Here is a 13,276-nt window from a genome sequence, read left to right as displayed (position 1 = left end):
GCTACAATATCTATTTTTGCTTTCATCTTGGCTCAGTTATACTTTTGTGTCTGACCGTAACACTCGACTCTGCAAACACAGCCGTATCTCAGTTTCCATGGTTTTTCGGCTGACGACGAGCAGAAAAGAAAATGGGTTTGTGTAATTAGGAAGTACCTTTGTGTGTAGCCAGCATTTCACTGCTGCAGACTACATAGTAGGAAGCTCGTGACTAAAAGTTGATGCTGTTCCCAGCCGGTTTCAGTGGAACAGTTTCCATGTTCCCACTCAAAGGCTGTCCGCATTTGAAAGAGCAAGCTCTCCACTGGGAGAAGATGTTCGTCCACCAGAGTCGGAGGTTGTGGAAGATTTAAGCATTTGTGCTAAGGACCATGACTACACAGCACCTCCTCTTGCCAGTATGTACAGGTGTTGTTAGCGTGTACAAAAAAATATTTCTAAAAGTTCTTTTTTTGTATTGGTCTTAATTAATATTCTAATTTGTGTGGCTCCTTTTGCTGCTGAATGTAACTACTAAACTAACTTGTAATCTAAATTTTAAAATCAAGGAATCAGTAACATAACTAAGTTACTTTTAAAAGATGTAATCAGTAATTGGATTACTTTTTCAAGGTAACTAAGCAATCACTGCCTCTGACTTAACTGGTGTAACAGGTTAGTGATTCCTGTATTTTACTGCGTTATGTAATTTCTGGTAAGACATTAACAGCAGTCACTTCCTGTTGTGCCTCAAAAGGAGCAAAAGCAAAAGAGCACCAGCAAACCCTGGAATATGACGGGAGCCATGAAAAATGTCTTGCTGTCTTTCAAATGTCTTTCAGAATTGTTGCTTTCCATGCAAGAGAAGAGCTAAAGGTATTTGTTGTTTATTTGGTTTTAACTTTATAAATTGTTTGCACCTTTTACAATACTGTGAATAATTCTGTTATTGAGGTGCCAGCATTGAGTCTTTGTTTTGTTTCTCTAGCTCCACCCTGCCTCTTTATGCAAGTTTCTGGGCATTTAATAAAAGTCTGATTAGCAGAGATACATAATATTATATTGAGTACATATTATACTGAGTACATGTACGGAGGGGAGCTTTCCTCCTCTTACAACTCCTCCCCCTCAAACTTACTCTCCGGGGGTTTAGGAGTCATCTCCACTGTGTAAAGCTCTAAGGACCTTACTCTCAGGGGCGAGGAGTCTCTGGTGGGAGAGCGGTGTCTCTCCCTCCATACCTGCAGTGCGGCTTGGTGGAAATACTCCGCCATCAACTCCTCCTTGGATATTTGAGCTTGACGCAGCAGGCTCGTACACACAGGATCCTGCTGCATTTTTTCGACGGTCACAGGGGCCTCGCAGCAACGTACAGGGGAAGAGCCGTGATGGTGCCTACGAGCCCTCCTCCCCTTCTTGGCGCTGCAGTAAGAAAATAAGGCGCTGCTAATCCTATACACAAATGCATTTTAAACAAAGAAAAGGAAGAAATAGCAGGTGTAGTTGGATACAATGGACTTTTGATGAGTCTGTTGAGTCGTGGCGCTCATACACAGAACGTTTTGAGTTCTTTGTGCTGGCCAACAGCATTAAGCCTGATGTGATAGTACCCACATTTCTCAGCGTAATGGGTAGCAAAACCTACTATCTGCTACGTAGCCTGCTGCAACCTGAGAAGCCTGGTGACTGTTCCTATGATACCATTGTAAATACATTGAAAAAGCATTACTGTCCAAAGACCCTCATCATAGCCAAGAGATTCAGATTCACAAACGAAATCAGGAGGAGGGAGAGTCAATATCACAGTTTGTCATGGTTCTGAAGAGGCTATCAGAACACTGCGAGTTTGGAGGTACTTTGAATGACACCATAAGACACAAGTTAGTTTGTGTCTTGTGTAGTGAAACCATTCAGAAGCGTCTTTTGACTGAGAGCAACTTAATGCTAGAGAGGGCAATTGAAGTGAATCCATGGAAATGGCAGCCAAAGAAGCCCAACAGCTAAGTGGATCTGTACTAGTACATACAGTGGACAGTAAAACACAAAACCCTTGGCTAGGAATATGCAAACTGTAAACAATATGTAAACAAACCATGCTGGTGCAAAGTCATGATCTGTAGAAGTTCAAAAACTGGCATATTGAATGAGCATGCAAAACAAAAAAGCCAGTTTCAAATAAAAACATTGAACAGAGCAAAGTTGGTTTCAGAAAACCTCAAAAGAAGCAGGTATATCAAGTGGATGGGTCAGCTGAGAAACACAGTGATGAAACTGAAGATGAATATTTGCATGTATTGTCAGCCTCAGGAACCTTTGATGGTTATTGGGTGACACCGTTGCTGGAGGGAGAACCAATACCGATGCAAGATGCTGGCTGGAAAAGATTAGGCTGAATTGGCAGGAAGTGTACATGGTTGCAAAATATGGTACAACTATTCCTAGCATATTGAAGGAACAATGCTAAGGTATTTGCAAAAGAGCTTGGAAGCATGAAGGACATCAGAGTAAAGCTGAGTGTCAAGCCAGATTGTAAGCCAAAATGTCTGAAGGTGAGACCTGTTCCCTATGCTATCAAACCCAAGGTTGAAGCTGAGCTGAACCACCTATTCGAGGCAGGAGTACTGGAACCGGTTAGTGTGAGTGAATGGGCTACACCCATTGTTCCAGTCATTACGAAAGACAGATCAATTAGAATCTGTGGGGACTTCAAAGTCACAATAAATCCAGTCCTGGCTATTGAACGATATCCACTTCCCCTGATTGATGATCTTTTCGCAATTCTTTCTGGAGGTCAGAAATTCAGCAAGATAGATCTGTGCCAAGCTTACTTACAGATGCATGTAGACCCTGACTCTCAAGAATTACTGACTATTGTGACAAACAAGGGACTATATAGGCACCGAAGGCTTCCATTTGGTATTACCTCGGCGCCAGCATTGTTTCAGCGAGCAATGGATCAGACCCTCATTGGGCTGACGGGTGTACAATGTTACCTCGATGATCTTCTGATAACGGGCAAAGATTACCATGACCATCTCAGAAATCTGGATCTTCAGAGGCTACAGGACTATGGCATTTGGATCAGGGAAGATAAATGCGAGTTCTTCCACCCATCAGTAGAGTATCTTGGCCATGTGATTGACAGCACTGGTCTTCATAAGGCTCCATCAAAAGTCAAAGCAATTGTCGATGCTCCATCACCACAAAATGTGAGCCAGTTGTGATCTTTCTTAGGGTTACTGATGTATTATTCAAAGTTTGTACAAATTTTGGCAAACACACTACGGCCACTTCACAAATTGCTAGACAGGTGTGAGAAGGCTTTTAATGAAGCAAAGATTCGAAGGCCCTCAGACACTTCAATTCTTCTCTGCCAATTCAGTTGGTGCGTGATGCATCTTCCTATGCATTGTGTGCTGTTGTGTCACACATTCTACCAAATGAGGAGGAAAGACCAATAGCTTTTGCATCACGGACCTTAAGTAAAGCAGAGAGCAACTATGCGCAAATTGAGCGTGAAGCCCTAGTAATTGTGTTTGGCGTCAAGAAATTTCATCAATTTCTTTTTGGTTGCAAATTCATTTTACTTACTGATCACAGACCACTGATTTCAATCATTGGTAGCCAGACTGGCATTCCATCACTTGCAGCCAGCTGTATGCAGCAATGGGCCTTACTATTGTCTGGTTATATGTATGACATCAAGCACCAGAGGTCTAAACTGCACTGCAGTGCCGATGGCCTGTCTAGGCTTCCCTTGCCAATAAAGCATGCAGAACACCAGCAAACAGAAATCTTCTACTTCAAGGAGGTGCCTAATGTTCCGGTGACTTCAGAACAAGTGCGCAAGTACACATGAACTGACCCTATCCTATCAGAGGTGCTGGACATTGTCTCTTGTGGGCTCAAAGGAGAGATGACAGAAAGTCTAAAGCCTTACCAGTTGAGAAAAAATGAGCTCACAGTGCAGGCTGGTTGTTTCCTGTGGGGATTTAGAGTGGTAATACCACCACCACTAAGATGCAAGGTGTTAAAAGAACTTCACTCGGGGCACTGTGAAATTGTGAGAATGAAGGAGATTGCTCTGAGCTACTTTTGGTGACCTGGGCTAGTTGCAGCAATTGAGGAGAAAGCAAAGACTTGCGTAGCTTGCCAGAAACAGAGAAACATGCCACAATTAGCCCCTCTACGCAGAGAAAACCATTGAGGAGTCAATCTTCAGCCGTTTTGGATTGCCAAATCAGCTTGTCAGTGTTAACACATACAAGCACATACGATCAGCACCATAACATGCAGCAACAAACTGGCTAGCTGGAAGATTTGTCCAGACAGTGAAACAAGCTCTATATTCATCTTGAGGCAATAGTTCTCTTAACTGTCGACTTAACACCTTCCTGTTGGCATACAGAAACACCACACATGCCACTACTAAGGTCACTCCGGCATTTGCCATGTTCAATCGACAACTCCGTACTAGATTGGACCTTCTGAGACCACCAAGCACAAGACAAGTGGTACAGTCACAACAGGTCTTAAGTGGAGCAAGGCAAAATACAGAGTTTTCAATCAAGGTGAGAGTGTTCTGGCACGAAATTACAGCAAGGGTGCTAAATGGGTGCCAGCTCAAACTGGTCCTGTCTCCTATACTGTCCAAACACAAGATGATGTGATTTGGCGAAGACATGTAGACCAATTGTTGTCTTCAGCAAAATCCAGTGATGGTACACTTAAGGTGGAACCATTTGACTTCGCACCCGACGTCTGTGTTAACCAGGAACCCCCTTTGGAAAATTGATCAACAGAGTTGGCTAAAGACCGCAACCTGGTATGCCCTCCTTCTCCAACACCAGAGTTAGAGCTGTATGTCTCTACCAGTACATGTACAAAGGTGCCATCTGAGCCTATTGAACATCGTTATCCCACTAGAATCAGACGACCACCTGAGAGACTGAATATATATTTTAGTGGCTAACCTACAGCTTTGGGACAGAACAGCTTGGGGATTGAGGTAGTCAACCCTTTTTCCCTAGTGTTCAGTATTTGGATTGTATTTAGTTACATAAATAAAACTATGGAATCTTTGTATTAGTGGTGGGCATTAAAGTAAAGGGGAAGGAATATGTTGTATATTGTTCATGCCTTTTGACCCTCATAGCATTCTGTCCTATATAAGGCAGTTGTAGTCCTACAGTAAAACACAACAGAATGCAGATGAAGCAACTGTACAGAGTACCAATGACCACAAATCAGAAGGGGTAAATGCATTGTATGCACTGTTGTAATGTATTTATGTACTATATACACACTATATACATGTAGCCTAACAAGCACCGCGTGAAACACGTTAGTCTAACGAGACAAGTGAACACACACACACACACACACGGACGTACATACAAAGACACAAAGAACATTAACACACGCTCGAAGGGAGGGGTTCGGGGCTGTAGCGTGACAATGTCTTGTTCATTAATGAAATGTTTTGAAATTAGTGTTTTTAGGCCCAATGGTCAAACTATTATATTAAGATGTACAATTTACAGTTATTTATTATTGTATTTTGCACATTTTCAGTCAAAAAAATGTTCTATTGATGCCAAAGGATATACAAGACATTTTGAAAAAAACATGGCATGGATTTATTGCGTTTTGCTAAAAAACAAATTGTTTTTTTTTTTAATAAATCTTTAAATATTAAAATCTTGATTTGTTTTGTTTGTGTTTTTTTAACCTTAGTATGGTATTTGATAGTTTGAAACAGAAAACAGTGGTTTTTAGCCTACCACTTTCTTGCTAAAGAAAACACATTTTTACTCAAATTGATCAAAATGGATTTATAGCGTTTTGGAACCAAACTCTTCATATATACTGTCACGGTTCAGCTCCAGACCCCTCCTTGTGGGCGTGTTATTACGTTGTCTGCAACTAGTTATGTCCATGTTTGTAGTTCCGTGGGTGTGAGTCGTTTGTGAGCGTGTTCGTTAGTCTCACCTGTGCCTTGTCTCGTGATCACGGGGGAATGTGTTCTTCACTTATTTAACGCGCGTTCCCGCAATGTCTCGTGCTCGTCTTTGTCTAAAGTTTGTGCCTGAGTGTGTGTACGTTATTTGTTAAAGAGTGCTGTATGCTACTTGTGCTGGACTCCATCACAGTACACATTAAAAACGTTTATGTTTCACTGCACCGTGCTCCGTCGTGTCTGCCTCCTCCACCCGTAACTCTCTGATGAAAATGAGCTATATATGTATACACACATATACATGTACACAAACACATTGTTTATCATTTTTGATAAACAAGAGCTTTGTTTTGAAACAGCATTTTCCTTTGTAGACAATAAAGATTATTTTTACAGCTTCATGATCTGGGGTGGGTTTCCCGAAACTTTCGTAGCGCTAAGTACTTCTTAACCTCGTACGTTTCATACGAGGTTACGAAGTACTTAGCGCTACGAACGTTTCGGGAAACCCACCCCGATCATTGTGTTTTCATTTTTTCTGCATTGTGTGTTATGACAATTCATTGTTGTATTTCATTTTAATTGACTCTAGGCCTGATTTGACAAAATTGTTTGTTTTTGAGCACTGTTTGAACTGTTGTGAGACAATAGTTTGGTTCTGCAGGAAGACTCAGAGGTTTTGTGAATTTAGTGAGTGAATTGGGTTTTGTGTTTACAGTTTAGAGAAATGGATTCATGGTTTCAGGAAACCGTGGCAATTGAGAAAAAATAATATAGTGTAGAGACAACCTGAGTCATACACACACACACACACACACACACACACACACACACACACACACACACAGACCTCAGGCTGAGGAGCACAGAGAGAATAGACAAAACATAGAATAGAGAAAATATAGAGAACAGTCACTTCATAGACAGTAGTTTCCTTTCAGTATCTCAGAGAGAAAATGAGCTACCCTTGCTTTTGTTTGGACATCTTGTTAGCAAAAGCAAATCTGAAAATACAAGGCACTGTTACACTCTAGTCCTGTTAGGATCATACATGACCATGTACCATCATATATGACAAAAATGGAAAGGAAATTACTCCCATGCCAGGAGGTGAAGTTTAGTCTCTAAATCTCTAAATGAAACAATTCTTCCCAGAGATGCAGGTCTCCATGAATGCCTTCCTTACATAAAACACAATACAGTAACACCACTGTAGTCAAAAAGCTGTTTTCTGGATAGCAAAATGTAGCAAATTATATATGTTACATGTTCCATGTAGCAGAATATGTGAGCTTAGCACACTTCATCAGCAGGAGCTACACCATTTTTAAATTAAATAAAAATTTAAAATTTAATTAAGTGCTTTAATTACAAGAAGCAATATTTAAAAATCTATAGTGAAGCTGCCTGGTAGCCCAAGGACTGTTGGAGTAAAGTGTTCATAGATTTTAGTCCCTGTGATTTAAATAAATACCTCAAATCAGTTCACACAAAATTAAAGTATCAATTAACTACTCATTGCATTGAGTTAGCCAAGGTCCAGTATGAACAGTGGACGTATTTGTGTTTTATTTCTTCAGCATCAGAAGATGGAGATTCACAAGAAAAATTGTGTAAAGATGATCTCAGTAGAAGAAACGTTGAGTCTTCAGAACAAACTCAGAATCTCTAGGCAACCAAAGTACGTACAATCATTGAAGAAATTATCTATCTATCTATCTATCTATCTATCTATCTATCTATCTATCTATCTATCTATCTGTGTCTGTCTGTCTGTTTGTCTGTCTATAAATCTATAACTTGTTGTTCTTTGATGAGTTTGTCTCTCACCTACTGTTTATACCTGACTCGAGCTATTAAATATCTTTCTCTTGCTCATTTTTAAGATGGAACATGAAGCCGTAGCAACCAAAGCCCCTCCCATTAATGAGAAGACAGAGAATAAGGAGTCACTCTCCCTTGATGCTAAATCAACCAGGGACCCGGGTACATATCATACCTCCTATTGAAGTATTCACACTTTGAGAGTAATGCTAGCAGAACATTTAGTATGTTTTTCACATGGTTAATTCTTTAAAATTGTACAAGTAAATTACAATGTTAGTTAAAAAAATGTCATTTCAATAAAGACCTCAAATCAGTTCACACAGAATTTAAGTATCAATAATCTAGTCATTCCAATGTGTTAGCCAAAGTCCAGTATGAACAGCCAATGTATTTGTGTTGTTTTATTTCTTCAGCATCAGAAGATGGAGATTCACAAGAAAATGTGTCTAAAGATGATCTCAGTAGAAGAAACGCTGAGTCTTCAGAACAAACTCAGAATCTCCAGGCAACCAAAGTACGTACAATCAATGAAGAATCTATCTATCTATCTATCTATCTATCTATCTATCTATCTATCTATCTATCTATCTATCTATCTATCTATCTATCTATCTATAAATCTATAACTTGTTGTTCTTTGACGAGGCTGTCTCTCACCTACTGTTTATACCTTATCGCTGGGGCATAACACTCCCCGCCTGGGCACTCTAAGGCCCACACTAATGAGAAGATTCAGTCTGTGGGGAAAGAAGCAGAACTACTTCTGTAATAGGGCGTAAGAAAGTTCTCTTAGTTCCATCCTTGATCACTTCCACGTCGATTTTCCGAACCAGCTTGTCCTCTCCTGGAAAGGTTCTCCTGACAATACCCATAGGCCACTGGTTTCTCTTCGCTTCAGCATCCTTCAAAAGCACTACATCCCCTTCTTGGAGACTCGGCCGTTTCTTTTGCCACTTATGTCTGAGCTGCAGCGTCTTAAGGTATTCCCGCCTCCACCTATACCAAAAGGAGTCTGCTAAACCTTGAACTCGCTTCCACTCCTCCCGAAAGAGAGCTGCGTCCTCCATGCTGGCCAGTGGTGGAGGGGATGAAGTGCCTGTCTTGAGGGTTAGAAGCATCGCTGGGGTGAGAATGAGTGGCGACTCCGGATCTGATGACACTGGGACGAGAGGTCTCGCATTCATGATCGCTGCTACCTCTGCCATGAGGGTAGCCAAGACCTCGTGCGTCAAGGGAAACCTCTTCTGTTCGAGCAGCATGCAGTCCAGTATGCGACGGGCGATGCCAATCATTCGTTCCCAAGCCCCACCCATATGGGACGCGTGGGGTGGGTTGAAAACCCAGGTGCAATTTTGAGTCTCCAAGAATTTCTCCATGCTGTGGAAGTCTGGACTCTGTCTGTCCATGCTCAACTCTCGAGAAGCGCCAACAAAGTTGGTTCCGCAGTCCGAGCGTATCTGCCTTGCAGGCCCCCTGATTGCAAAGAACCTCCTCAAAGCATTGATGAAGCTGCTGGAACTCATTGCTTCGATCAGTTCAATGTGAACTGCTCTTGAGCACATGCACGAGAACATCACGGCCCAGCGTTTGGAGTTGGCGGTTCCTCCTCTCGTGCGGCGTGCAACGATGTCCCACGGTCCAAAGACGTCCACACCTACGTAGGTGAAAGGGGGTGCAACTTGTAGGCGTTCCGCTGGCAGAGTTGCCATCTGCTGGCATTCGGTCTTTCCTCTCAACTTCCTACAAGTGACGCATTTGTAGAGCATACTGCTGATGCGGCGTTTAGCGCCTACCAGCCAGAACCCTGCCGCTCGGATGGCACCTTCGGTCATATGCCTCCCTTGGTGTTTCACCGCTTCATGATAATGCAACACAAGCAGGGTTGCAAGATGATGCTGGCCAGGTATGATAATAGGATGACACTCGCTCATGCCCAGTCTCGCTTGCTCGATCCGGCCTCCTACCCTGAGAAGTTGGTCTTGATCCAATGTGGGGTGCAGCTTCCACAGACTGCTGGAAGGTTGGATATTGGTTCCTGAACCAATGCAGGTCAGTTCTTCCGCATAGTACTCACTTTGGACACTCTTCACGATACACGCCTTGGCTCTCAGCAGCTCTTCTTCTGAAGGACGACAAATGTGCCACCCTCGGCATCCATCCTGGGCTGAACGAGCAAAGGAACGTGCCACATGAACGAGACGTGCTATGGCCATAAGAAGAGCTCCGAAGTCGGAAAAGCGTTCAAACCGCTGTGGGCGTATCACATTTCTAACGACGTGTGTGAAGCTTGTGAGCACTTGGGGTCGCACTTCTGAGTCAAGGTCAGGCTCAACCATCTCGTATGTCTCCTGAGAATCAGACAAGCATGAAGCTGCGCTATGAAGAAAGATTGGTCCCTTGAGCCAAGCTGTGCTGCTCAGTAAGGCCGGCGTTGTCGTTCTTGACCCGATGTCAGCTGGGTTGAGGTGCGTTGGGACGTACCTCCACTGACCAAAACAAGGAGATTGGCGGATACGCTGGACTCTGTTGTGCACGTAGACATAGAATCTCCTAGATTGGTTGTAAATGTAGCCTAGCACGACTTTGCTATCTGTGTAGTAGATGATGCTGTCGAACGTGATATCCATCTCCGCGACTATCATCTCAACAATCTCGACCGCAAGCACAGCGGCACAGAGCTCGAGTCTTGGAACGGTCGCTCCAGCTGGAGGAGCTAACTTCGCCTTCCCGAAGACGAATCCGATTCCACTCTGTCCTTGGTGACTCGTTATCCTGATGTAGGCCACAGCTGCTATTGCTTTTGTTGATGCGTCTGCAAAAACACAAAGTTCTCTACTCAACGCACCCGTAGTGGAAAGGGGTGTGTAAGGACGTGGTATCTGCAGACCTTCTAAGTCCCGAAGCGACTGTTTCCATTCAGTCCACTCTACCTCTTTGTCTCTGGGGAGCGGCGCATCCCAGTCTCCTCCTTGCATGGTGAGTTCTCTAAGCATCAACCTCCCGTTGACTGTGATAGGTGCAAGGAACCCCAGAGGGTCATAAAGACTATTCACAGTCGAAAGCACTCCCCTGCGAGTGAACGGCTTCTGATCGTCCTCAATTCGGAACATAAAGGTGTCTGCGAGCATGTTCCAAAGCAATCCGAGACTGCGTTGGATGGGTGTGTCATCTGCAAAGAGACTGAGACTGTCTACTTCCTCTAGTTAGCGCAGCAACATCCCAATCCCAATCTATTAAGTGGCCAATTGACGGCCCCAAAGGGGGGCTGCGCGCCGAAGCCCCCAGATTTTTGCCGGGTTGGTGGATGGGTCAGGCCCCGAGGGGGGGACCCCCAAAGACGAGGGGAGGTGTCGCCCCGCCTCTAGCGCCCCCATGAGGCCGGCAATAAATTATTGAAAAACGGGCGTTTTTCGAGCGATACACAGTTCGGCCACAGTGTGGAGCACATCCAAATAAATTGGAAGTGGGATAGGTAAGTAAAAAACATCCCACTTCCAATTTATTTTTCCGATTATTATGGGATGCCTCATCAAATAGATTGCAAATGGGATGTTTTGTGATTACCGATCCCACTTCCAATCTATTTCAGCTATTATGGGATGCCTATTCAAATAGATTGCAATTGGGAAGTTTTGTGATTACCTATCCCACTTCCAATCTATTTCAGCTATTATGGGATGCCTATTCAAATAGATTGCAATTGGGATGTTTTGTGATTACCTATCCCACTTCCAATTTATTTCCATTATTATGGGATGCCTATTCAAATAGATTGCAATTGGGATGTTTTGTGATTACCTATCCCACTTCCAATCTATTTCAGCTATTATGGGATGCCTATTCAAATAGATTGCAATTGGGATGTTTTGTGATTACCGATCCCACTTCCAATCTATTTCCACTATTATGGGATGCCTATTCAAATAGATTGCAATTGGGATGTTTTGTGATTACCTATCCCACTTCCAATTTATTTCCATTATTATGGGATGCCTATTCAAATAGATTGCAATTGGGATGTTTTGTGATTACCTATCCCACTTCCAATCTATTTCAGCTATTATGGGATGCCTATTCAAATAGATTGCAATTGGGATGTTTTGTGATTACCAATCCCACTTCCAATTTATTTCCATTATTATGGGATGCCTATTCAAATAGATTGCAATTGGGATGTTTTGTGATTACCTATCCCACTTCCAATCTATTTCCACTATTATGGGATGCCTATTCAAATAGATTGCAATTGGGATGTTTTGTGATTACCTATCCCACTTCCAATCTATTTCAGCTATTATGGGATGCCTATTCAAATAGATTGCAATTGGGATGTTTTGTGATTACCTATCCCACTTCCAATCTATTTCAGCTATTATGGGATGCCTATTCAAATAGATTGCAATTGGGATGTTTTGTGATTACCGATCCCACTTCCAATCTATTTCCACTATTATGGGATGCCTATTCAAATAGATTGCTATTGGGATGTTTTGTGATTACCTATCCCACTTCCAATCTATTTCAGCTATTATGGGATGCCTATTCAAATAGATTGCTATTGGGATGTTTTGTGATTACCAATCCCACTTCCAATTTATTTCCATTATTATGGGATGCCTATTCAAATAGATTGCAATTGGGATGTTTTGTGATTACTTATCCCACTTCCAATCTATTTCAGCTATTATGGGATGCCTATTCAAATAGATTGCAATTGGGATGTTTTGTGATTACCGATCCCACTTCCAATCTATTTCCACTATTATGGGATGCCTATTCAAATAGATTGCAATTGGGATGTTTTGTGATTACCTATCCCACTTCCAATCTATTTCAGCTATTATGGGATGCCTATTCAAATAGATTGCAATTGGGATGTTGGCCACTACCCACCCCAGGTGGGCTTGTACAAGTTCAGGAATGTCGTAGGGGTCCGAAACTTGATAGGGGGGTAGTGTGGGACCCCCTAAACAACATATTGAAGCCCCGCCCCCTAAAAGTGGGCGTGGCCGGAAGTAGGTGTTCCCATGGGCCGATTGGCTCGAGACTTGATAGGGGGGTAGTGTGGGACCCCTCAAACAACATATTTAAGCCCCGCCCCTAAAAGTGGGCGTGACCGGAAGTAGGTGTTCCCATGGGCCGATCGGCTCAAAACTTTGCAGGGGAGTTCTATTTGGGACCACAAACAACATACTAAAAGCTCGTGTCCGTAGGTGGTCGGGAAGTTGAAAAACGAACCAGGAAGTGGAACAGGAAGTGACTTTCCCGAGGTCGTAGGATCATGAAATTTCATGGGGGATGTCTGGGGGGGCACTGGAGCAACATACTGGAAGTACGAGTCTGAAAGCCAAGCGGAATTTTTACACCACTAACCCAAACTCTATCGCATCCCAATTCCAATTTATTTCCATCAGTTAAATAAATTGGAATTGGGATGCCATTCAAATAAATTGGAATTGGACAATTTGTACTTACCGATCCCAATTCCAATCTATTTCAATGGGATCCCAA

At 42.8% G+C, this 13,276-nt stretch overlaps 1 long non-coding RNA gene across 1 annotated transcript; it reads left to right on the top strand.

The window, feature by feature from the left end:
- The first annotated feature begins 730 nt into the window (after positions 1–730).
- Positions 731–7,918, top strand: LOC143517675 (uncharacterized). Its single transcript, XR_013132012.1, has 3 exons — positions 731–855; positions 7,519–7,619; positions 7,825–7,918. It is a non-coding gene; the product is annotated as an uncharacterized LOC143517675 (long non-coding RNA).
- Positions 7,919–13,276: the final 5,358 nt, after the last annotated feature.

Source organism: Brachyhypopomus gauderio, chromosome 6 (genome assembly GCF_052324685.1).
Source record: "Brachyhypopomus gauderio isolate BG-103 chromosome 6, BGAUD_0.2, whole genome shotgun sequence".
In the NCBI taxonomy this organism is placed as follows: domain Eukaryota; kingdom Metazoa; phylum Chordata; class Actinopteri; order Gymnotiformes; family Hypopomidae; genus Brachyhypopomus; species Brachyhypopomus gauderio.
This window is presented reverse-complemented; position numbering and strand designations above follow the sequence as displayed.